This window comes from Scyliorhinus torazame, chromosome 5 (assembly GCF_047496885.1).
Source record: "Scyliorhinus torazame isolate Kashiwa2021f chromosome 5, sScyTor2.1, whole genome shotgun sequence".
NCBI classification, from domain to species: Eukaryota; Metazoa; Chordata; class Chondrichthyes; order Carcharhiniformes; family Scyliorhinidae; genus Scyliorhinus; species Scyliorhinus torazame.
This window is the reverse complement of record NC_092711.1, coordinates 84,799,820-84,825,256: the sequence shown is the minus strand read 5'-3', so window position 1 is coordinate 84,825,256 and position 25,437 is coordinate 84,799,820. Positions and strand designations below refer to the sequence as shown.

At 46.6% G+C, this 25,437-nt stretch overlaps 1 protein-coding gene and 1 long non-coding RNA gene across 28 annotated transcripts in view; one reads left to right on the top strand and one right to left on the bottom strand.

Annotated features, from left to right (window-relative positions):
• LOC140418722 (uncharacterized) overlaps window positions 1-25,437 on the top strand; it is a 402,445-nt gene that overhangs the window by 29,213 nt on the left and 347,795 nt on the right. For 15 of the 27 annotated variants that reach the window (XR_011945275.1, XR_011945276.1, XR_011945273.1 and 12 more), the window contains 2 exons: window positions 3,057-3,205; window positions 5,730-8,561. The exons of 2 other annotated variants lie outside the window; for them this stretch is intronic. The gene's annotated coding sequence lies outside the window, so the exon portion shown is untranslated. Of the gene's footprint in view, window positions 1-3,056; window positions 3,206-5,729; window positions 8,562-20,767; window positions 20,896-25,437 lie in introns of those variants that run through there. 10 more of the 27 variants (XR_011945286.1, XR_011945284.1, XR_011945287.1 and 7 more) reach the window with 4 other exon arrangements.
• LOC140418735 (uncharacterized) lies at window positions 20,733-23,517 on the bottom strand. Its single transcript, XR_011945306.1, has 2 exons — window positions 23,362-23,517; window positions 20,733-22,442 (listed from the first exon to the last, which is right to left on the bottom strand). It is a non-coding gene; the product is annotated as an uncharacterized lncRNA (long non-coding RNA).

The window sequence follows — 25,437 nt, the reverse complement described above, 5'->3', positions numbered from 1 at the left end:
ATTTGATTGAATTTTCTGAGCATGTGACCAGGTGTGCAGATGGGGGCAGTGCAGTTGATGTAGTATACATGGATTTCAGCAAAGCCTTTGACAAGATCCCACATGAGAGACTTGAAATTGAGCAGGTGGATTCAAAATTGACTTAGATGTAGGAGACAGAGGGTGACGACTGCTTTAGTGACTGGAAGCCAGTGACCAGTGGCATACCACAGGGATCTGTGTTGGGTCCCCTATTATTCAGCATTTATATAAACAACATGGATGACTATGTGAGGGGTAGGATCAGTGCTTTGTGGATGACACAAAGATTAGCCGGGTGGTTAACAGTGAGGTTGAGTGTCTTGGGTTACAGGAAGATGTTGATGGGTTGGTCAAATGGGCGAATAAGTGGTAAATGAAATTTAACCCTAAAAAGTGTGAGGTGACACATTTTGGAAGGGTAATGTGACAAGGAAGTATTCAATGAACAGCGTGACACTGGGATGTTCTGAGGAACAAAGGGACCTTGATGTGTTTGTCCAAAGATCTGTGAACGCGGAAGGGCAGGTTAATAGGGTGGTGAAAATGACATATGGGACATTACTGTGAGCAGTTCTGGTCACCACATTAGAGGAAGGATATGATTGAACTGGTGGTGCAGAGGAGATTCACCAGGATGTTGCCTGGGATGGAACATTTGAGTTATGAAGAGAGGTTGGATAGAACAAACAAAGAACAAATAAATGTACAGCACAGGAACAGGCCCTTCGGCCTTCCCAAGCCTGTGCTGGCCATGCTGCCCATCTAACTTAAAACCTTCTACTCTTCCGGGGGTCCATATTACTTTATTCCCATCCTATTCATGTATTTATCAAGATGCCCCTTAAACGTCACTATTGTACCTACTTCCCCCACCACCTCCGGCAGCAAGTTCCAGGCACCCAATACCCTCTGTGTCAAAAAGCTTCCCTTGCACATCTCTAAGCGTTGCCCCTCGCAACTTAAACCTCTGCTTCCTAGTAATTGACTCTTCCACCCCTTGGAAAAAGCTTCTGACTATCCACTCTGTCTATGCCCCTCATAATTTTGTATACATCTATCAGGTCGCCCCTCAACCTCTTGTTGTTCCAGTGAGAACAAACCGAGTTTATCCAACCCCTCCTCATGGTTAATGCCCTCCATAATAGGCAACATCCTGGTAAACCTCTTCTGTACCCTCTCCAAAGCCTCCACATTCTTCTGGAAGTATGTGTGGCGACCAGAATTCAACATTATATTCCAACTGTGGCCTAATTAAGGTTCTATGCAGCTGCTACATGACTTGCCAATTTTTATACTCAATGCCCCGGCCAATGAAGGCAAGCATGCCGTATGGCTTCTTGACTACCTTCTCCACCTGCGTTGTCACTTTCAATGACCTGTGGACCTGTACACCCAGATCTCTCTGCCTGTCAATACTCAAAAGGGTTCTGCCATTTGTTGTATATTTCCACCTGTATTAGACCTTCCAAAATGCATTACCTCCCATTGTCTGGTTTAAACTTAATCTGCCATCTCTCCATTCAAGTCTCCAACCGATCTATGTCCTGCAGTATCCTCTGACAGTCCTCATCACTATCAGCAATTCCACCAACAATTGTGTGATCCGCAAACTTACTAATCAGACCGGTTCCATTTTGCTCCAAATAATTTATATATGCTATAAACAGCAAAGGTCCCAGCACTGATCACTGCAGAACACCACAAATCACAACCATCCATTCAGAAAAGCACCCTTCCATTGCTACCCTCTGTCTTCTATGACCGAGCCAGTCCTGTATCCATCTTCCCAGCTCACCTCTGATCCTGTACAACTTCACCTTCTCTCCCAGTCTGCCATGATGGACCTTGTCAAAGGCCTCACTGAAGTCCATGTAGACAACATCCACTGCCCGATCTTCATCAATCATCTTCGTCACTTCCTCGAAAAACCCGATCAAGTTAGTGACACACGACCTCCCCTTCACAAACCATGCTGCCTCTCGCTAATACATCCACTTGCTTCCAAATGGGAGCAAATCCTGTCTCAAAGAATTCTGTCCAATAATTTCCCTACCACTGGCGTAAGGCTCACTGGCTTGTAATTTTCTGGATTATCCTTTCGGCTTGGGTTGTTTCCATTGGAGCTGAGAAGATTGGGGGTGGGGGGAGGGAAATCTGATGGAGGTGTACAAGATTATTAGGGCTGTTCAAGATTATTAGGGGCTTGGACAGGGTGGATAGGGACCAGCTGTTCCCCTCAGTTGAAGGTCAGTCAGAAGGGGAGATGAGTTCATGGTGAAGGGCAGAAGGTTTCGGGGGGTTCTGAGTTAAAAGCCTTTTTACCCAAAGGGTGGTGATGGTTTGGAACGCACTGCCTGGGAGGGTGATAGAAGCGGGTTGCCTCATATTTTTTTTAAAGTACCTGGATGAACACCTGGCACATCAAAACATTCAAGGCTGTGGGCAAATGCCGGCATACCATTAGGTAGGTAGGTCAGGTGTTTTTCATGTGTTGGTGCAGACTCAATGGGCCGAAGGGCCTCATCACTGTTGCTGATGATACAAAGTTCGGTGGCATCGCAGACAGACTAGATGATGGCATAAAATTGCAAGAAGGTATTGACAGACTCGGTGAATGGGCAAATTTGTGGCAAATGGAATTCAATGTAAGCAAGTGTGAGGTTATACATTTTGGACCAAAAACGTATGGAACAGAGTACTTTCTCAGTGGAAAGAGTTTCGGTACAGTGGATGTCGAAGAGACTGGGGGGGGGTTCAGATGCATAGATCTGTTGTGGGAAAAATAACCCCCAGAAACTAGACTGTAGACTATTCAGTGAGAGAAATGCTTTATTAAATGACAGAGCTCTGGGAGAAGCCCTATACCCTCAGACAGGGAGTCGCCGACTTCTCCTCGATTGTGTTTGGGACTTAGCCTTTATACACATGAGTAAACAAAGTTGACACTTGATCATTTCGTTAGGCAGAAGCGTTAGTCATTTTGCAATAAGAAACAGCAAGAAATCGAGGCCAACTTCTGCTAATTTACTTTGCAGATACTATGACAGACACTGCGGTTGCAACATCAAGTACGGGCAGTTGCCTTTTTGCTGAACATCTGCCTTCATCGTGGTTTGTGGTTGGAACTCTTTGTGTGTGAGCAGTTGAACAACGGAGAAGTGTGATAATAGCTTATAACTCAAAGGTCAGTTTGTTGTGCAAATGTCTTGTGCGTAAGTCAGCACATTTAATGTCTTTAAACAGAGTCCATTTTATATCAGGCGGCATCCATTTTGTATCTTCTGAAGTCTGTATGGAATTCTACCTCTTCAGATCCTTAAAATGCCACAAACAAGTGCAGAAATTAATAAAAAAGGCTAATGAAATGCTGGCATTTATATCTAGAGGATTGGAGATTGGACAAGTTATGCTGCAGTTATACAAAACCCTGGGAAGACCCCACTTGGGGGCTGTAAACAGTTCTGGGCACCACACCTTTGGAAGGATATTTTACGCTTGGAGGAAATACAACACAGGTTCAATCAAACAATACCCCACAATACCTGGATTACAGGGATTAAATTACCAGGAGAGACAACACAAATTAGGCCAGTTTTCACAATAATTTAGAAGGTTAAATATCTCAAGATATTAACAGGGAAAGACAGGGTTGATGAAGATAAACTATTTTCACTGGTTGGAGATTCTAAAACTAGGGATCATTGTCTAAAAATCAGGGCTAGACCATTCAGGAGAGATGTTAGGAAGAACTTCTTCACATACAGGGTGGGAGAGGTTTGGAACTCTCTCCCACAAACAGCAGGTGAAGCTGGATCAGTTGTTAACATAGATTTATAGAAGTTAGGAGCAGGAGGAGGCCTTTTGGCCCTTCGAGCCTGCTCCACCATTCATCACGATCATGGCTGATCATCCAACATAAGTTTAAATCTGAAGTAGAGTTTTGTTGAGCAAAGATATTCAGGGATATGGAGTTAGGTCACAGATCAGCCATGATCTCACTAAATGGCAGGACAGACTCGAGGGGCTGAATGGCCTACTCCTGTCCCTATGTGTATTTCTCTGATTCTGAAATTCAGACAACACCATCATGGGGAACGAGTCCGGATTAGAACCTGAGTTAGTCCGAGCTGCAAACCATCCCTCCAGATCCTTGCCCTTCATGGATTTAATGAAGGCCAAGGCAATAGTTGGATTATTGAAAGACTTGACGGAGTTGTTGGATTCCATTCTTCGGGTTGCAGGATAAAGCCTGACGGAATTCACTCCCCACAGCCTTGAGGTGCCTTTGAACATCATCAAAGCCTCGACACTTCGTTTGTGTTGCTGCCGAAAAGTCCTGAATCCTCACTCCCTCCTGGAGCCAGACACCACCTCACCGTAACCGTCTCCAGGACCTTCTGGCGATCTTTCAAGTTGTGGAAGTGAATGATTACAGGCCTGGGATGAAAACTATGCCTCGGCCTCAGAGACAGGATACGATGCACCCTTTCTAATTTGAAACACTCAGGCTTCACATCCAGCTGAGAAAACGTGGCAGTCGGTCCCCGAAGAACCTAACGGGAGCCTTACCCTCCACACCTTCTGACAGGCTGACGACTCGAATGTTCTTTCTCCGACCCTCAGTTCTCCAAGTTCTCCAGGACCTCCGCCAGCCACTCGGCTGGTTTTCAAAGGATTGAATTCTTGCCTCCATCGAGGAGGCATCTTGCTGAATGTTCAGGATTCTCTCCTCTGGATCATTGAACCTCTCCATGGCGTTTTGCAGCTGAGCCTCACGAGCTCACAGAAATTGAGTCAGCACACTCCGCCTCTGGTCAATAACATGGATAATGTCGGCAGTTATTATTTTCGCCGCCTCCCAGAGCCCCGGAGAGCGCGGAGTCGAGACACCTCCTGAGGGTCAGGCCGCCATGTTGAAAAAGCGGCTCCATTCCCGCTGAATCCACCTGCGCTGTTTTATCTATGATTTCTTGCCTTTTTCCTGCATAATCCTACCAGACCGAACCCTGAAGTCTTCTAGAGACATGATAACAAATATTAATTCAAGGATTAGGTAGACGAGTGGTGGGCTATTAGGATAATCAACAGATTATAGGTGAGTGGCACCAGAACCTGTGGAAAACCAGCTACTCCCGCACCCGTATCACATTCTCTCTTCCTTCCTCCCCCCCCCCCCCCCCCCCCAAGGGTTATGGGGAACTGGCAGGAAAATGAAGAGAAAGCCAAGATGAGGAGGGATTTCTTTACTCGACGATGTGGTGAAGATTTGGAATTCTCTATCCCCGAGGATTCTGGAGCTTCAGTCGTCAAGTATTTTCAAGACACAGACTGATAGGTTTCCAGATGTTGAAGATGTCGAGGGATATGAGGGATAATGTGGGAAAACGATGCTGAGGTTGATCGGCCAATGTTCCCATTGGATGGTTCAGGTTCGATGGGCCGCCTGCAGCTCATATTTGTTGTAATCTCCTGGACAGGAAGCTGTGAGCTTGGATCTGTCAATCAGCCTGAATCAGCACCTTCAGGAGAATAGGGAGGGTGAATATTAGATACAGCAGAGTGAGAATGGAGGGAGATTGTGTGGGATGGAGATTTACAGCTTTCGGGGAATAAGAGAGGAAATATAACGTTCCATAGGAACTAGAATTGTCTGTTCTGAGTTTCTATCCTGTACTGACAGTGATGAATTTTGTAAATTGTTTTTACAGGATTTTAGACGAGGAGGAATTACAGACAGAAATCTCAAACGTCACGTCTCGATCTGACGGTCATTTCTTTCTTGGAACCTGAATATCATTGGGCTTTCAATCTAGAAGGAGAAATCTTTACCCAAACCGTCAGCTAAACATTTCAACCATCAGTGTGACTGGAAAAGCACCGAGACCCACACAACACACACCCGAGTGAGAGTGTTCCAGTGAACTGACTGTGGAAAGAGCTTTAACCAGTAACACAGCCTCAAAAACATCACCATATTCAGAGCGGGGAGGGACCATACCTGTGTTGTGGACAAGGCTTCAACTGATTGTCCAACCTGGAGAGACGTGAGGAGACCCAAAACATGGAGAAACCGTGGAAATGTGGGGACTGTGGGAAGGGATACTCAGTCCCATCTCAGCTGGAGATTCATCGACGCAGTCACGCTGGGGAGAGGCCATCCACATGCTCTCAGTGTGGGAAAGGATTTACTCAATTACCTCACCTGCAGAGACACCAGCGAGTTCACACTGGGGAGAGACCATTCTCCTGCTCTGTGTGTGGGAAAGGATTTGCTGAAGTATCCACCCTGCGCAGACACCAGTGAGTTCACACTGGGGAGAGGCCGTTCACCTGCTCTCAGTGTGGGAAAGGATTTACTCAATTATCCACCCTGCGGACACACCAGCGAGTTCACACTGGGGAGAGACGGTCCACCTCTCAACGTGAGACAGGATTGTCTGTTTCATCGGACCTGCTGTGACACCAACAATTTCACAATCGATTACAGGGGTTGGATTCTGCTGTTGTTGTTTCTGCTCTACACCCAGGACTGCATTTTGTTCATTCTGACAGGTGGTCAGTGGGGATGGTCGGAGGTTTTTTTTCTGCTGGACTGGCCGGTCTCACCACTTTGCCTCCAGTGGGCAGATACTCTTTGAGCCTTGTTTCTAATACCTGGCTTCAAATTGCACAAGGATCACAGAGTGAAAGGGTGTTTGGAAGTTTGAAGATATTTAGTTGCCATTTCTGTTTGGAACCCCCCAAAGCATGCCACACTACCATGGAGATGAGCCCTGGTGGTTACATGGTTCTTTTGTTTAAATAATCTGGGTGTTCCTCACAGAAGAAAACAACACGGTATGAGGGGCAAGTTGTCAGAGGTGGTCTGGGAAACTGATTGGTACAGGGAATGCCTAATATTTAAGGAATTATTACATATTTATCAGGGGGTCGGTTAGCTCAGTTGGCTGCACGGCTGGCTTGTGATGCAGAGCAAGGCCAACAGTGAGGATTCAACTTCCGTACTGGCTGAGTTTATTCATGAAGGCCTCGCCTTCGCAACCAGGCCCCTCGCCTGAGGTGTGCTGACCCTCCGGTTAAATCACCTCCAGTCAGCTCTCTCTCTGTCAAAGGAGAGAGCAGCCTACGGTCCTCTGGGATTTTGTGACTTTTATTTCACATATATACAACAAATATAGATTCCTTTAAGGAACAAAAATCCAACCGGAAAAGTGATGGAACCGTGGCTAACAAGAAAAGTTAAAGATTCCATTAGATCCATTAAAATTCAGCCAAGGGGGACCAAGAAACTGATGAGAGCAAACTGGCGAGAAACATAAAAAACGACTGGAAAAGCTTCTCCAGGAATGTGAAAAGGAAAAGATTCGCAAAGACCAATGTGGGTTCATTCCAGGCAGAGACAGGAGAGTTTAGAATGGGGAGTAAGGAAATGGCAGAGAAACTAAACAATGTGTGTCTGACTTCACAGAGGAAGATACAGAAATTGTCCCCAAAACACCAGAGAACCAAGGGACTGGCAGAGATTAGTATTGGTGAAGAAGTCGTACTGGAGAAATTAATGGGCTTGAAAGTTAATAAAACCCCAAAAGCTGATGATCTACATCCCAGAGTGTTGAACGAGGTGGCTGTAGAGATCTCTATTCCTCATTCTAAATTCTCCTGACTCTATCTGGAACGGACAAACCTTTGTCTGAGCCAAACGTTTCCTTATTACGTAGCCACAGAAGCTTTTACAGTCCATTTTCATGTATTTTGCTAGTTCGCTTCTATTCTATTCTCCCTTTGTTTCTGTGTCTTGGTCGAAGAACTGAAGTAAATCCTCGGGAATGAATCATTCTGGACTGGTTCTGAAACAATTAAGTTTCAACTTCCAGGACAGAGTAACTATAATCTTGGAATGTGATTTTAAGTTATGTAAAAGGGAATAATTCTATTTTGTAGTTTACTGTGTAGGTTTCAGAGTTAAAGTAGCTTCTAGTTTGTTTGTTTGTTGTATTAAAAGTCGTAAAACCTGAAGTCCCGTCGTGTGATCCTTTTAATTTGTTGACTGGGAATTTGATTTTTTATAAGAAGTTGCTGACCTTTATGGAGATCCTTATCCACAAGTTTTGTCTTCCTATTTGAGCCTCGGGCACCTTTCTGTCTCTATTGCTCGTGTCACTGACAGCCAGGCGATGGAGCTGAGGGTGGAATTTAGCTGAGAATAACAGGGCTGTGCCCCAGTTGGGAAACTGCCATGGGCGTTGCTAATAGAGACAGGAAGGTGCTGGAGGACTGACTGGGAACTGCACCTCCAACCAATCAGGTTTCTGGGGGGGGGGGGGTGACCGGGGCTGACGGTGGTGCGATCCCCAAGGTTCAGTGCCCTTGTGTCCAAGGCGGGGAGTCACGGGGACAGGGTACAGAGGAGCCGAGGTGAAACCATTTGGGACCAGAACATTGTGAACATCTTGTTACTCTGGTTGTCTATGACCCTCAAGTAGTTTCTGTACTTTTTTTTAACCATTTTGTTTCATCAATAAACTTTTGACAGGAAAATATTTGAATTTGTTGGACTTTTCTTGATTAAATTTGTTCACTTTCAGGAAAGTGGGTGAGAGGTTGACAGGCTCTTTAACAGAAAGTGAGTCCCTCTAAGGTAATTGGTAAAGGAGCCAGAGGGGTTGAGGAGATTTGATTTTTCTTTTGACACAGTGTTTGAAAATGGAGTTCAGGAAGTCAATTGTTTTTTTTTATAAATATTTTATTGAAAATTTTTGGTCAACCAACACAGCACATTGTGCATCCTTTACACAATATTATAACAACACAGATAACAATGACCTATTTTATATAAACAAAAAACAAAAAATGAATAAATATTAAATAACAAAAATGAAAACTGGCCCTAATTGGCAACTGCCTTGTCACAAGCTACACCCCCCCCCCCCGCCCCCCCCCCCCCCCCCCCCCCAAATCCTGGGCTGCTGCTGCTGCCTTCTTTTTTCCCCCCATCTATCTATCCGCAAGATATTCGACGAACGGTTGCCACCGCCTGGTGAACCCTTGAGCCGACCCCCTTAGGACGAACTTAATCCGCTCTAGCTTTATAAACCCTGCCATGTCATTTATCCAGGTCTCCACCCCCGGGGGCTTGGCTTCTTTCCACGTTAACAAGATCCTGCGCCGGGCTACTAGGGACGCAAAGGCCAAAACATCGGCCTCTCTCGCCTCCTGCACTCCCGGCTCTTGTGCAACCCCAAATATAGCAAACCCCAGCTTGGTTCGACCCGGACTCCTACTACTTTTGAAAGCACCTTTGTCACCCCCATCCAAAACCCCTGTAGTGCCGGGCATGACCAAAACATATGGGTATGATTCGCTGGGCTTCTCGAGCACCTCGCACACCTATCCTCCACCCCAAAAAATTTACTGAGCCGTGTTCCAGTCATATGTGCCCTGTGTAATACCTTAAACTGAATCAGGCTTAGCCTGGCACACGAGGACGACAAGTTTACCCTGCTTAGGGCATCTGCCCACAGCCCCTCCTCGATCTCCTCCCCTAGCTCTTCTTCCCATTTCCCTTTTAGTTCATCCACCATAGTCTCCCCCTCGTCCCTCATTTCCCTATATATATCTGACACCTTACCATCCCCCACCCATGTCTTTGAGATCACTCTGTCCTGCACCTCTTGTGTCGGGAGCTGCGGAAATTCCCTCACCTGTTGCCTCGCAAAAGCCCTCAATTGCATATACCTGAATGCATTCCCTTGGGGCAACCCATATTTCTCGGTCAGCGCTCCCAGACTCGCGAACTTCCCATCCACAAATAGATCTTTCAGTTGCGTTATTCCTGCTCTTTGCCACATTCCATATCCCCCATCCATTCCCCCCGGGGCACACCTATGGTTGTTTCTTATCGGGGACCCCCCCAATGCTCCAGTCTTTCCCCTATGTCGTCTCCACTGTCCCCAAATCTTCAGTGTAGCTACCACCACCGGGCTTGTGGTGTAGTTCCTCGGTGAGAACGGCAATGGGGCTGTCACCATAGCCTGCAGGCTAGTCCCCCTACAGGACGCCCTCTCTAATCTCTTCCACGCCGCTCCCTCCTCCTCTCCCATCCACTTACTCACCATTGAAATATTAGCGGCCCAATAGTACTCACTTAGGCTCGGTAGTGCCAGCCCCCCCCTATCCCTACTACGCTGTAAGAATCCCTTCCTCACTCTCGGAGTCTTCCCGGCCCAAACAAAACCCATGATGCTCTTTTCTATCCTTTTAAAAAAAAAAAGCCTTCGTGATCACCACCGGGAGGCACTGAAACACAAAGAGGAATCTCGGGAGGACCACCATCTTAACCGCCTGCACCCTCCCTGCCATTGACAGGGCTACCATATCCCATCTCTTGAAATCTTCCTCCATCTGCTCCACCAACCGCGTTAAATTTAGCCTGTGCAATGTGCCCCAATTCTTAGCTATCTGGATCCCCAGGTAACGAAAGTCTCTTGTTACCTTCCTCAACGGTAGGTCCTCTATTTCTCTACTCTGCTCCCCTGGATGCACCACAAACAGCTCACTCTTCCCCATGTTCAGTTTATACCCTGAAAAATCCCCAAACTCCCCAAGTATCCGCATTATTTCTGGCATCCCCTACGCCGGATCCGCCACATATAGTAGCAAATCATCCGCATACAAAGATACCCGGTGTTCTTCTCCTCCCCTAGGTACTCCCCTCCATCTCTTGGAACCCCTCAGCGCTATCGCCAAGGGCTCAATCGCCAGTGCAAACAGTAATGGGGACAGAGGACATCCCTGCCTTGTCCCTCTATGGAGCCGAAAATATGCCGATCCCCGTCCATTCATGACCACACTCGCCACTGGGGCCCTATACAACAGCTGCACCCATCTAACATACCCCTCTCCAAAACCAAATCTCCTCAACACCTCCCACAAATAATCCCATTCCACTCTATCAAATGCTTTCTCGGCATCCATCGCCACTACTATCTCCGTTTCACCCTCTGGTGGGGCCATCATCATTACCCCTAACAGCCTCCGTATATTCGTGTTCAGCTGTCTCCCCTTCACAAACCCAGTTTGGTCCTCGTGAACCACCCCCGGGACACATTCCCCTATTCTCATTGCCATTACCTTGGCCAGGACCTTGGCATCCACATTTAGGAGGGAAATAGGTCTACAGGACCCGCATTGTAGCGGGTCCTTTTCCTTCTTGAAGAGAAGCGATATCGTTGCTTCAGACATAGTCGGGGGCAGTTGTCCCCTTTCCTTTGCCTCGTTAAAGGTCCTCGTCAGTACCGGGGCGAGCAAGTCCAAATATTTTCTATAGAATTCAACTGGGAATCCGTCCGGTCCCGGGGCCTTTCCCGTCTGCATACTCCTAATTCCTTTCACCACTTCTTCTACCTCGATCTGTGCTCCCAGTCCCACCCTTTCCTGCTCTTTCACCTTGGGAATTTCCAGCCGATCCAAAAAGTCCATCATTCTCTCCCTCCCATCCGGGGGTTGGGCTTCATATAATTTTTTATAAAATGTCTTGAACACTTCATTCACTCTCTCCGCTCCCCGCTCCATCTCTCCTTCCTCGTCCCTCACTCCCCCTATTTCCCTCGCTGCTCCCCTTTTCCTCAATTGGTGTGCCAGCAATCTGCTCGCCTTCTCCCCATATTCATACTGTACACCCTGCGCCTTCCTCCATTGTGCCTCTGCAGTGCCTGTAGTCAGCAAGTCAAATTCCACATGCAGCCTTTGCCTTTCCCTGTACAATCCCTCCTCCGGTGCTTCCGCATATTGTCTGTCCACCCTCAAAAGTTCTTGCAGCAACCGCTCCCGTTCCTTACTCTCCTGCTTCCCTTTATGTGCCCTTATTGATATCAGCTCCCGCCTTCAACGCCTCCCAGACCACTCCCACCTGGACCTCCCCATTGTCATTGAGTTCCAAGTACTTTTCAATACATCCCCTCACCCTTAGACACACCCCCTCATCCGCCATTAGTCCCATGTCCATTCTCCAGGGTGGGCGCCCTCCTGTTTCCTCCCCTATCTCCAAGTCCACCCAGTGTGGGGCATGATCCGAAATGGCTATAGCCGTATATTCCGTTCCCCTCACCTTCGGGATCAATGCCCTACCCAGCACAAAAAAGTCTATGCGCGAATAGACTTTATGGACATAGGAGAAAAACGAGAACTCCTTACTCCTAGGTCTACTGAATCTCCACGGGTCCACACCTCCCACCTGCTCCATAAAATCTTTAAGCACCTTGGCTGCTGCTGGCCTCCTACCAGTCCTGGACTTCGACCTATCCAGCCCTAGTTCCAACACCGTGTTAAAGTCTCCCCCCATTATCAGCTTTCCCGTCTCTAGGTCCGGAATGCGTCCCAGCATTCGCCTCATAAAATTGGCATCATCCCAGTTCGGGGCATACACGTTTACCAAAACCACCATCTCTCCCTGTAGTTTGCCACTCACCATCACGTATCTGCCCCCGTTATCCGCCACTATAGTCTTTGCCTCGAACATTACCCGCTTCCCCACTAATATAGCCACCCCCCTGTTTTTCGCATCCAGCCCCGAATGGAACACCTGCCCCACCCATCCTTTGCGCAGCCTAACCTGGTCTATCAGTTTCAGGTGCGTTTCCTGTAACATAACCACATCTGCTTTAAGTTTCTTAAGGTGTGCGAGTACCCGTGCCCTCTTTATCGGCCCGTTGAGCCCTCTCACGTTCCACGTGATCAGCCGAGTTGGGGGGGCTTCCCACCCCCCCCCCCCCCTTGCCGATTTGCCATCACCTTTTTCCAGCTCCTCACCCAGTTCCCACGCAGCTGTATCTCCCCCAGGCGGTGCCCCCCCGCCCATCCTCTCCCATACCCGCTCCCCCCTTTCCCCAGCAGCAGCAACCCAGTAATTCCCCACTCCCACCCCCCCCCCCGCTAGACCCCCCGCTAGCGTAATTACTCCCCCCATGTTGCTCCCAGAAGTCAGCAAACTCTGGCTGACCTCGGCTTCCCCCCGTGACCACGGCTCGCACCGTGCGACGCCCCCTCCTTCCTGCTTCTCCATTCCCGCCATAATTATCATAGGGCGGGAGCCAAGCCCGCGCTTCTCCCTTGGCCCCGCCCCCCATGGCCAACGCCCCATCTCTTCTCCCTCCCCACCTCCCCCCATCACCACCTGTGGGAGAGAGAAAAGTTACCATACCGCAGGATTAGAACATAAAACCCCTCTTCGCCCCCCACATTCGCCCCACCACTTTGTCCAAACGTTCTTTTTAATAGTCCACTCATTCCAGTTTTTCTTCTACAATAAAAGTCCACGCTTCATCCGCCGTCTCAAAGTAGTGGTGCCTCCCTTGATATGTGACCCACAGTCTTGCCGGTTGCAGCATTCCAAATTTTATCTTCCTTTTATGAAGCACCGCCTTGGCCCGATTAAAGCTCGCCCTCCTTCTCGCCACCTCCGCACTCCAGTCTTGATAAACGCGGATCACCGTGTTCTCCCATTTACTGCACCGAGTTTTCTTCGCCCATCTAAGGACCATTTCTCTATCCTTAAAACGGAGGAATCTCACCACTATGGCTCTGGGAGTTTCTCCTGCTCTCGGTCCTCGCGCCATAACTCGGTACGCTCCCTCCACCTCCAACGGACCCGTCGGGGCCTCCGCTCCCATTAACGAGTGCAGCATCGTGCTCACATATGCCCCGACGTCCGCCCCCTCCACATCTTCAGGAAGACCAAGAATCCTCAGGTTGTTCCTCCTTGCGTTGTTTTCCAGTGCCTCCAACCTCTCCACACATCGTTTCTGATGTGCCTCCTGTATTTCCGTCTTCACCACCAGGCCCTGTATATCGTCCTCATTCTCGGCTGCCTTCGCCTTCACAACCCGAAGCTCCTGCTCCTGGGTCTTTTGTTCCTCCTTTAGCCCTTCGATCGCCTGTAATATCGGGGCCAACAGCTCTTTCTTCATTTCCTTTTTTATCTCTTCCACGCAGCATTTCAAGAACTCTTGTTGTTCAGGGCCCCATATGAAACTGCCACCTTCCGACGCCATCTTGGTTTTTGCTTGCCTTCCTTGCCGCTGTTCCAAAGGATCCGCTGCAATCCGGCCACTTTCCTCTCCTTTTTCCATCCGTGTCCAGGGGGAATTCCCTTCTGGTTTACCGCACAGTGTTTTTAGCCGTTAAAATTGCCGTTGGGGCTCCTATCAAGAGCCCAAAAGTCCGTTCCACCGGGAGCTGCCGAAACGTGCGACTTAGCTGGTCATCGCCGCACCCGGAAGTCCCAGGAAGTCAATTGTGACTGACTAATTTATCAAGGTTCTCTGAGGAAGTAACAAGGGATGTCAATAAAGGGGAACCTGTAGATGTGCTTTTTCTGGATTTCCAGAAGGTATTTCCCATTGTGCCACATCAAAGGTTATTGCACAAAATAAGAGCTCATGGTTTGGGGGCAACATATCAGCATGGATAGAGGATTGGTTAGCGAACAGGAAGCAGCCAGTAGGTATAAATGGGTCATTTCTGGGTGGGTAAGATGGGACAAGTGGAATGTCACCAGGATCAGTGCTGGGCTCTCAACCATTTACAATCTGTATGAATGTGATGACGGGATTGAATGTATGGCAACTAAATTTTCTGATGCCTCAAAGACGGGTAGGAAAGTAATTTGTGAAGTGGATTTAAGAAGTCTGCAAAGGACTACAAATAGGTTAAGTGAGTGGGCAAAAACTGACAGATGGAGCCTAACTTTGGGAAATGTGAATTGTCCACTTTGTCAGGAAGTATTAAATAAAACAATCTTATTTAAATGGAGAGAGATTGCAGAACTCTTGAGGTACAGAGGGATCGGGATGCCCGATCCCAAGTTAGTCAGCAGGTACAGCAAGTGATTAGGAAGCTCAATGGAATATTGTTGTTTATTGCAAAGGAAATCTAATATAAATTGAGGGAAGGATTTCTACCATTTGGTTACCAGCAGCACTTTGCGATTACTGGAACTCAGTAGAAATGTAAGTTAAAACTTCTCAGGTGCCAATAGGAATTGTTTTGTTTGTCTTCTATTGATTACAATTTAAAAGTCATTTAAAAGGCAATTTGTAGACAATTTGAAGCTTTCAAAGAATCACAGACATTATCTTCTTGCTTTGGGAAACAGCTCGACAATGACTTTTAAAAGTCAAAGTCTGAAAATAAAATATGAAAAAGAGAGAGAGATAATCTTCAGCTTCAAACCATTGAAACTAACAAACTACCCACAAATTCCTACCCTAATCTACAACTAAACCCAATCCCAACTAAAACTCAATGAGGCTGGCCAAAACTTCTGCAGTTATACTCTTTCATATCTGTCTTAAGTCATCTAATCACACCCCAATATAATCCTAATTGGTTTGGGTTAGACTCAAACACATTTGATTTGACGGCAAGCCGTCCATCTTCAATATGTAACATTACTTCTATTTGTTGCGTATCTGCATATTTGTGTATATTACACTGATTCAAAGTTGAAAACTGTTATGTTTTGTAAATGTTGACTGGGGCTTAATACTTACGCTTAAACAGCTATCTTTTACCTATATTAGGTGCATTAGAAATACCTGGCTTCGACAGTGATCTGGAAAGCAGCAGACACTTCATGATGTTCCAATGGAAGTGGGGTCTGGTTGTGTAGATAAGTTCAAAAGATATAGGAACAGAATTAGGCCATTTGGCCGGTCGAGTCTGCTCTGCCATTCGATAATGGCTGATCTTATCCTGGCCGTAACTCCACCGTGCTTCCCATTCACCATAACCCTTCAACTCATTACCTATTAAAAATCTGTCTAACTCCTCTTTAAATTTACTCACTGTCCCAGCATGCACCGCAGTCTGGGACAGTGAATTCCACAGATTCAGCCCTTTGGGAGAAATAGTTTCTCCTTAACTCAGTTTTAAGTTTGCTACCTCTTATCCTAAGGCTATGACCTCTTGTTCTCGAATGCCCCACAAGAGGAAACATTCACTCCACATCTACTTTATCCATACCTTTTATCATCTTGTGTAGCTAAATTTGATTTCAGGTTTTACACAGCACACAGGCAGCCTGAGGTTTCACCCTGGATAGAGAATCTCTGAAAGGTTCCATTGAAATCACTCAATGGGACTCAGAGAACCAACATTGTCTGCTTGGAGAGGAATGTTGGTGTTACAGCTGCTGAGAAGCAACACACAGATACCCAAACACAGAGATCCAAACACACTTCCTCTCTCCCTTTCTTACACACACAGGCACACAAATAGACATGACCACACAGGCACACACAGAGACAATTCCTGTCCTATCATGTGGCCAATGCAAACAAATATGTTTGAGAAATTCAAGTAAACATTATCCTCCAGGAACTGTGAGCAGTTTTGATGACCCATTTCCACTCCTTTCTCTGAATCTTGACTATATATTGAACAACATCTGGAACAGCAGCAATGACAAAACATTACCATTGAGCAGTCTCTTGCCAGCCTGGGTGAAGAGCCCTGGTGGGAGATAGTGTAAATTACAGAACAACATCCCTGGGTAATCACAGTCTCTTCTTCGTTCTTGGAATAATTGAAGATGCAAATTCCCCTCACATTGATGGTCCAGTTGATGAAGAGAATTCTAAGATAGGTTTCAAGGAGAAAGAATATAATGTTGTTTTGATTCTGTCATCTGAGACCATTTTCATTATTGTCCGAATGGCCGAGGATATGTGTTACACCATACCCAGCAGATACCAAGACATTGTTAATATATTTTTAAATTATTTCATGGGATGTAGGCATCGCTGACAAGACCAGCATTTGTTGCCCATCCCTAATTGTACTTGAACTGAGTGTCTTGTTCAGCGACATCCAAGGGCAGTTTAGAGTCAGCCACATTGCTTCTCATCTGGAGACGCTTCGCATCTGGAGTCACATGGAGGCCAGACCAGGCAAGGATGGCAGATTTCCTTCCATAAAGTACTGAGTGTACCAGATGCATTTTTGGAAGAAAATGTCATGACTACCTTTCAATTCCTGATTTTATCACTTTAATTTAAATTCTATTGTCTGCTGGAGTGGGATTTGAAGCCATTTCCTCAGTCTGAGCTTCTGGATCACTCGTCCAGTGACATTACCACTGCACCAACATCTCCCCTAAACTATTTGTCAAGCAATTCCTGATGTTCATGTGCTGCCGCACTTGTATTCCCATGAATTCTATTTTTAGATCTATAATGGACTTGCTGCCATCTTGAACAAAACTGTTTTCACCACCCTGGCTCTGCTGTACAGTGCCTTGGTGAGGCCACACTTGGGAGTATTGTGTGCAGTAGAAGGATGTTCTTGCTCTCAAGGGAGTGCAATGAAGGTTTACCAGACTGATTCCAGGAATGGCCGGACTGTCATATGAGGAGAGATTGACGAGGTTGGGATTGTTCTCGCTGGAGTTCAGAAGAATGAGGGGGAATCTCATAGAGACTTATAAAATTCTAACAGGACTAGACCGGGCAGAATCAGGGAAGATGTCACCAATAATAGGTATGTCTAGAACCAGGGGTCACAGCCTGAGGATTCAGGGTAAACCATTTCGGACAGAGATAAGGAGACACTACTTCACACAAAGAGTGGTGAGTCTGTGGAAATGTTACCACAGGAAGTAGTTGATGCTAAAACTTTGAATATATTCAAGAGGCGGCTGGGTATAGCACTTGGGGAGAATGGGATCAAAGGCTATGGGGAGAAAGCAGGATTAGGCTCTTGAGCTGAATCAGCCATGATTGTGATGAATGGCGGAGCAGGCTCGAAGGGCCAAAAGGCCTCTTCCTGCTCCTATCTTCTATGTATTATGTAATAGTCTTTGTGACATCATCAGAGTCCATTGTTTGTGAATAATCCACATCAGTAACAACAGGAAATGTTCATCAACCTGAGCACAGTATCTGGGCTGACACTCCAGTGTGACATTGAGGGACTGCTGCACAGTGAGAAACTGTGTTCTTCAGATGGAGCTTGTGAAGATTCTGGCCACAATCTTCCAAACCTCCTGATGTAGTAGTGCTGCTGGAGGACTGACAGATTATAAATGTTACATCCCTGTTCAAAAACACAATTACAGCCAATTTGCTTAACATCAGTGGTGGGGAAAAGATGAAGAAAAATGTTCATGACAAAATCAACTGACACTTGGAAAAGTATGGATTCTTACCTCCAGCATTTTCTGTTTATCATTCTGAAAGTCTCCCTGGATCTAAACGTTAGGAGAGATATTCTGAAAGGATTGGGAAGCTGCGATTTGTCAATGAGAGTCACCAAATGTATGAGAACTGAAGGTACTCATGTATAAGGGTAAGAGTAGTCCTCGGGTGAAGGTGCTAAATTGGGAAAAGGCTAATTACTACAATATGAGACAGGAACTGAAGAATTTAGATTGGGAGTGGCTGTTTGAGGGTAAATCAACACATACGTAGATGAAAATCCTTCTGTTTCTTGTATCCATTATTTTCGTAGATTCAGATGGAGTGCGGGAATATAAGACCATAAGAAATAGGAACATATACATAATAATAATAAATATCTGACATGTGGGACTCTTCCAAACATCAGTTGATTAGAATTCAGGACCGGCATGTTCCTGTGAGGATGAAGGATAAGTATGGCATGTTTCGGCAACATTGGATTACGAAGGATATTGCGAGCCTAGTCAAAAAGAAAAAGGAAGCATTCATAAGGCCTGGAAAGGTGAGAACAGATGAAGCCCTTGAAGAATATAAAGAAAGTAGGAAGGAACTTGAGCAAGGAGGCTGAAAGGGGTCATGAAACTTTCTTCGAAAACAGGATTAAAGAGAATCCCAAAGCATTTTATACGTATATTAAGAGCAAGAGGGAAAGGGTTGTCCCACTCAAGGACAGAGGAGGGAATCTATACTTGGAGCCAGAGGAAATAACCAAGGTGCTGATGAGTACTTTGCATCAGGATTCACCAAAGGGAAGGCCTTGGTGGATGATGAGCCTTGGGGAGACTGTCTAGATAGTCTGGGTCATGTCAATATCAAAAAGGAGGTGTTGGCATCTTAAAAAGCATTAAGGTAGATAAGTTCCCAAGTTCTGATGAGATCTACCCCAGAATACTGAGGAAGGCAAGGGAGAAAATTGCTGGGGCCTGGACAGAAATATTTGTATCCTCATTGGGTACAGGTGAGGTCCCAGACGACTGGAGAATAGTCAATGTTGTTCCATTGTTTAAGAAGGCTAGCAAGGATAATCCAAGAAATTATAGGCTGGTGAGCCTTATGTCAGTGGAGGGAACTTATTGGAGAAGATTCTTAGGGACAGGATTTACTTACATTTGGAAACAAATGGACTTATTAACGGTAGGCTGCATGGTTTTATCAAGGGGGAGGCTGTGTCTCATTAACTTGATCGAGTTTTTTGAGGAAGTGACGGAGATGATTGAAGGAAGGAAGGGCAGTGGATGTTATCTATAGAGACTTCAGCAAAGCCTTTGACAAGTTCCCTCTTGGCAGACTGGTACAAAAGGTGAAGTCACATGGGATCAGGCATGAGCTGGCAAGATGGATACAGAACTGGCTCAGTCATGGGTGCTTTTCCGAATGGAAGGATGTGACCAGTGATGTTTAGCAGGGATCAGTGATGAGACCTTTGCTGCTCATGGTATATATAAACGAATTGAAGGAAAATATAGGTCTGGTTTGAAAATTTGCAGACGACACAAAGATTAATGGAGTTGCGGATAGTGAAGAGGATTGTCAGAGGATACAGTACAATATAGATCGGTTGGAGACTTGGATGGAGAAATGGCAGATGGAGTGAAAAAATGCGAAGTAAGGCATTTTGGAAGGTTGAATACAGGTGGGAATTATACAGTAAAATGCTGAGGAGTATTGACAGGCAGAGAGATCTGTGTATCCAGGTCCACAGATCACTGAAAGTGGCAACGCAGGTGGATAAGTTAGTCAAGAAGGCATACAGCATGCTTGCCTTCATTGGTCGGACCACTGAGTATAAAAATTGGCAAGTCATGCTGCAGCTGTACAGAATCCTAGTTCGGCCACATTTGGAATATTGTGTGCAACTCTGGTCGCCACACTACCCGAAGGGTGTGGATGTTTTGGATGGGGTACAGGTTTGGTTTACCAGGACATGGCCTGGTCTGGACGATATTAGCTATGAGGAGAGCTTGGATAAACTCAGATTGTTTTCACTGGAATGACGGACGTTGAGAGACAACCTGATCGAGGTTTACAAAATGATGAGGGGCATAGACAGAGTGGATAGTCAGAAGCTTTTTCCCAGGGTGGAAAGGTCAATAACTGGGCAACTAGGTTTAAGGTTCAAGGGGAAAAGTGGAGAGGAGATGTGTGAGGCACGTTTTGTACACAGAGGCTGATGAGTGCCTGGAACTCGCTGCCGGAGGAAGTGGTGGAAGCAGGAAAGATAGCGACGATTAAGAGGCATCGTGAAGAATACATGAATAAGATGGGAATAGAGGGATACGGACCCTGGGAGCGCAAACGGTTTTCGTTTAGACGGGCAGCCTGATCGGCGCAGGCTCGGAGGGCCGAAGGGCCTGTTCCTGTGCTGTACTTTGAAAGAATCGATAGTTGGAAAGGAAATGAGATCCAGAAATGGAACAATCGGTGAGAGGACATCAATTAATCACCTCTTATCCTGGAGAAAACAAGGACTTGACACTCTTGTGTGTTTGAAACAACACTGATTTATTTAACAGGCATCAAGACATTAAACTCCAGCTAAGTTACAGAGATTATTAACATCAGAATGAAGATGGCTGAGGGAATCCTGATTGAGGTATTCAAGATCCTGAGGGGTATAAACAGGGTAAGCAGTGAGAAACTGTTCCCTGTCAAGAGAAGATCAATAACAAGAGGACTCAGATTTACATTAATTGGGTGGACTGGATTCAACTGATCTCTCCACACATCTTCTCGACTGAGTAATACTACACTCCGTATGCTTCACCTGGTGACTGTGTCTATGTATTTATATTGTCCATTTATTGTATGTCGTAGGTTTTTTCATGTATGGAACGATCTGTCTGGACTGTACACAGAACAATAGTTTCCACTGTACCCAATACACATGACAATAAATCATATCCTAAAAGGAGTAGAAGTGATGTGAGGAAAAGAGTTTTCACCCAGGGGGTGGTTGGTGCCTGGAACAAACTTCCGGAGAGGGCGGAGGAAAAGAAAGAATGCCAGGTTATGGGACAAGGCAATAGAGTGGCACTCTGCAGAATGTTCTTTCAGTGAGCCAGCACAGACTCAATGGGCCGAATGGCCTCCTTCTGTACTGTAAAGCTGATAGAATGAGTTCCTGAATTATGGGGAAAGATCACAGACAGCGGTTCGTAATAGAACACTGCAGGTCCGAGAATACAGCTGTAGATCCAGAATATTAAACCTGAGTCCAGTTACAGGGATGATTAACATCAGCGGAAACAAACCCCAACTCAGAATTAATGTGGCTCAGTCCTGGATGTGGTTAACAGCAATAACAGCAGAATCCACTCCCTGCAGTTACTCGTGAAGCCGCTGGTGTGTCACCAGGTGGGATGAGGTAGTGAATCCCTTCCCACACTCTGAGCAGGTGAATGGCCTCTCCCCAGTGTGAAGTCGCTGGTGAGCTTTAAGGCTGGATGAATGCCTGAAGCTCTTTCCACAGTCAGTGCAGCTGAAAGGTCTCTCCTCAGTGTGAACCCGCTGATGTGTCACTAGATTGGATGAATTGATGAATCGCCTCCCACACATGGAGCAAGTGAATGGCCTCTCCCCAGTGTGAACTCGCCTGTGTAATGTTAGGTTATACATCTGAATGAATGCCTTCCTACACACGGAGCAGGTGTAAGGTCTCTCCCAAGTGTGAACCCGCTGGTGCAATGTTAGGCAGGATGATTGAGTAAATTCCTTCCAACACACGGGGCAGGTGAAGGGTCTCTCCCCTGTGTGACTGCGTTGGTGAGTTTCCAACTTAGATGGGCAAGTGAATGCCTTCCCACAATCCCCACATATCCATGGTTTCTCCATGATATCCATGTTGTCATGTCTCTCCATGTTGGATGATCAGTTTAAGCCTCGCGCTCTCACAGAACACGTGTACAGTTTCTCCACTGTGAATGGCGTGATGTGTTTTCAGGCTGTGTAACTGGTTGAAGCTCTTGCCACAGTCAGTTCACTGGAACACTCTCACTCGGGGTGTGTCTCGGTGCTTTTCCAGTCACACTGATGTTTGAAATCTTTTCCCACAAACAGAACAGACGCACATTTCTCCTTCCACATTCAAAGGCCGATGATATTCAGATCCTAATGAATCGAGTGACTGTCAAATTTTGATGTGATGTTTGGTTTGAGTTTCCCGTCTGAAAATCCTCCCCTTCTTATCGCCTGCAGATAGAATTTACAAAGGTCATCACTTGTCAGTCCAGGATAGAAATTCAGAACAGATAATTTTAGTTTCTCTGGAACATTTTTTCCTCTCTTGTTCCCACAAATTTGTAAATCCCCGTCACAGACATTCTCCCTGGGCTGAATTCTAAATATCGTGTTACATTGCTTTCTGTATCCTTACAACCAATTGGAACAAATCTCTCCAGGATCTCATTCCTCCCTTTCTTTGGAATCTCCTCTAGACCCACAACCCTCCGAGATATCTGCACTGCTCTAATTCTGGCTTCTTGTGCTTTCCCCTTTTAATCTCTCCATCATTAACAAGCGGGCCTTCGGTTCCCTTGGCTCCAAGCTCTGACATTCCCCAACTTCTCTTTCTGTCTACCTCACTTTCCACTGTTAAGACACTTGTGTATTGTTGTAAAAAGAGACATGCTGTGGAAGATTTTCATCATGCACTCATCAGGACAGATTTGTCAAACTTTGTTTTATAATTTTCCTGTGATGTGTATTGGGATGGTTTATAAGTTGTTGTTGATTGTAACCCTGACCTGTTTTACAAAACCCATTGATTTCACAAGCAAACTCATTCTCTGATTCATTTTGTCCCCGAGGTCATTCATCCGGGTTTGACCCCTACAAAGATGGTGGCCGCTCATGCGTCCTATTCCTCTTTGCCCCTTATAGAGATGGCGGCCACACATGCGCCCTGCAGCTCACTGTCCTCTCTCACGATGGCGGATGTTAACTCGGGCCTGACAATCTTAGGAAGGCCCGAGGATTTTGCCTCGGAAACTGAGGGTTTTCTGGCCGGGTGTTTATAACAATTCGCAACCCATCCGCCGGCTCCATTTAAGTTGTTATTTCGGTCTTTGTAAAAATCTCCATTTTAAACCCGCTCGCTCGAGATCCTTACCATCTGCAGCCAGGAACTGCGCATGCTCCAGGTGACAAACCAGGGATATGACATTGATTGTGGAGGGTTTGCGGATCCTCCCCGGTCCTGCCACCTGACGCTGACTCCGCTTCTCCGGGACAGAGACCCGTCTCTCTGGTCAGGACCATCGCTGCGCGTGCGCACTGGGCATGCCCCAGCTCACAATGCTCGAGTGATTGACGGCAACTCCCGGCCAATAGGAAGAGGGGGTGGGACTGGAGAACAGGGTGGATGAGAGAACAGAGGAAACCGACTGGATGGGGAGCAAACATTTCAACATTCGCCCCCGTGGGGACAGTGGAGGCGACAGAGAGGGGTGCGGGGAGCCCTGGTGGGGTCCCCAATCAGGAACAACCATAGGTTCGCCCCAGGAAGAATGGATGGAGGATTTCAGAGCTGGTACCAGTTGGGAATTAGGAGGGTGGGAGATTTATTTATAGATGGGACTTTTGCGAGCTTGGGAGCATTGGAGGAAAAGTATAAGTTGCCCCGGGGAAATTTCTTGAGATATATGCAGGTGAGGGCGTTTACTAGACAACAGGTGAGGGAATTTCCGTTGCTCCCGACACAGGGGATACAGGACAGGGTGCTTTCAGGGGTGTGGGTCGGAGAGGGCAAGGTGTCAGAGATTTACCGAGAGATGAGGGAAGAGGGGGAGGAGTCGGTGGGCGAACTAAAAGAAAAGTGGGAAGAAGAACTAGGGGAGGAGATAGAGGAGGGTATGTGGGCTGATGCCCTAAGCAGGGTAAATTCCTCTTCCTCATGCGCCAGGCTTAGCCTGATTTAATTTAAGGTGCTACATAGAGCACACATAACGGGAGCAAGATTGAGCAGGTTCTTTGGAGTGTAGGACAAATGTGGGAGGTGTGGCGGGAGCCCGGCAAACCACGCACATATGTTTTGGGCGTGCCCGGCACTGGCAGGGTATTGGAAGGGAGTGATTTCGAAGGTGGTGAAGACCCGGGTCAAACCAGGCTGGGGGTTAGCTCTATTTGGAGTTGCGGAAGAGCCGGGAGTGCAGGAGGCGAAAGAGGCCGACGTTGTGGCCTTTGCGTCCCTAGTAGCCCGGCGCAGGATCCTACTCATGTGGAAGGAGGCGAAACCCCCCGGACTGGAGGCCTGGGTAAATTATATGGCGGGGTTCATTAAACAGGAGCAGATAAAGTTTGCCCTGAGAGGATCGGCTCAAGGGTTCACCAGGCGGTGGCAGCCATTTCTCGACTACCTAGGGGAACGTTAGAGGGAAGACAGATGACCAGCAGCAGCAACCCAGGGGGGAGGGGGGGGGGTTTAGTTTAGTTTAGGTCAAAGATAAAGGGGTTTTGTTACTTGTGTATTGTTAAAAATTTCTGTATTGTTATTGTTGCGTTTGCTTTGTAAGAGGGGAAAAATTGTTGTTTGGGAAAAAAATTTCAATAAAACATATTTTAAAAAAACATTCGCCCCCGTAATCTGGCAGCATAATGCAGCAAGGCCGAAACAATTCAAGGGCTCATTTAAAGGAATAACTGGACAGCCAGGGAATGTCACCATTAGAACAGTAAGAAGTCTTACAACACCAGGTTAAAGTCCAACAGGTTTGTTTCGAATCACTAGCTTTCGGAGTGCAGCTCCTTCCTCGGGTGAATGAAGAGGTAGGTTCCGGAAACATTTATATAGACAAAGTCTTGTCTGCGTGGATACTCCCCGTGGGCGTGGGTCTCACCCCCACAACCCAAGGATGTGCTGGGTAGGTGAATTGACCATCTAAATTGCCCCATAATTGGAAAAAAGAATTGGTTAACCAAATTTATTTAAAGAAAAGAAGAAAATGGAATCACACAGCACAGAAAAGGCCCTTCTGCCCATTGCATATGAATCGGTCAAAAACAACCATCCATTCTAATCCCATTTTTTGTTTTCTCTCATGTAACGTTATCTGATTAAAGGTGAAGAAGGGGCTTTTAAAGAATGAGACACAGAAACTGTCGCTCTGTTCAATATGAAACTACACCCATTGTTTGGCTTCACCAAGCAGGTCGCTGCTGCACAAGCCATGGAATCATAGAAGCATAG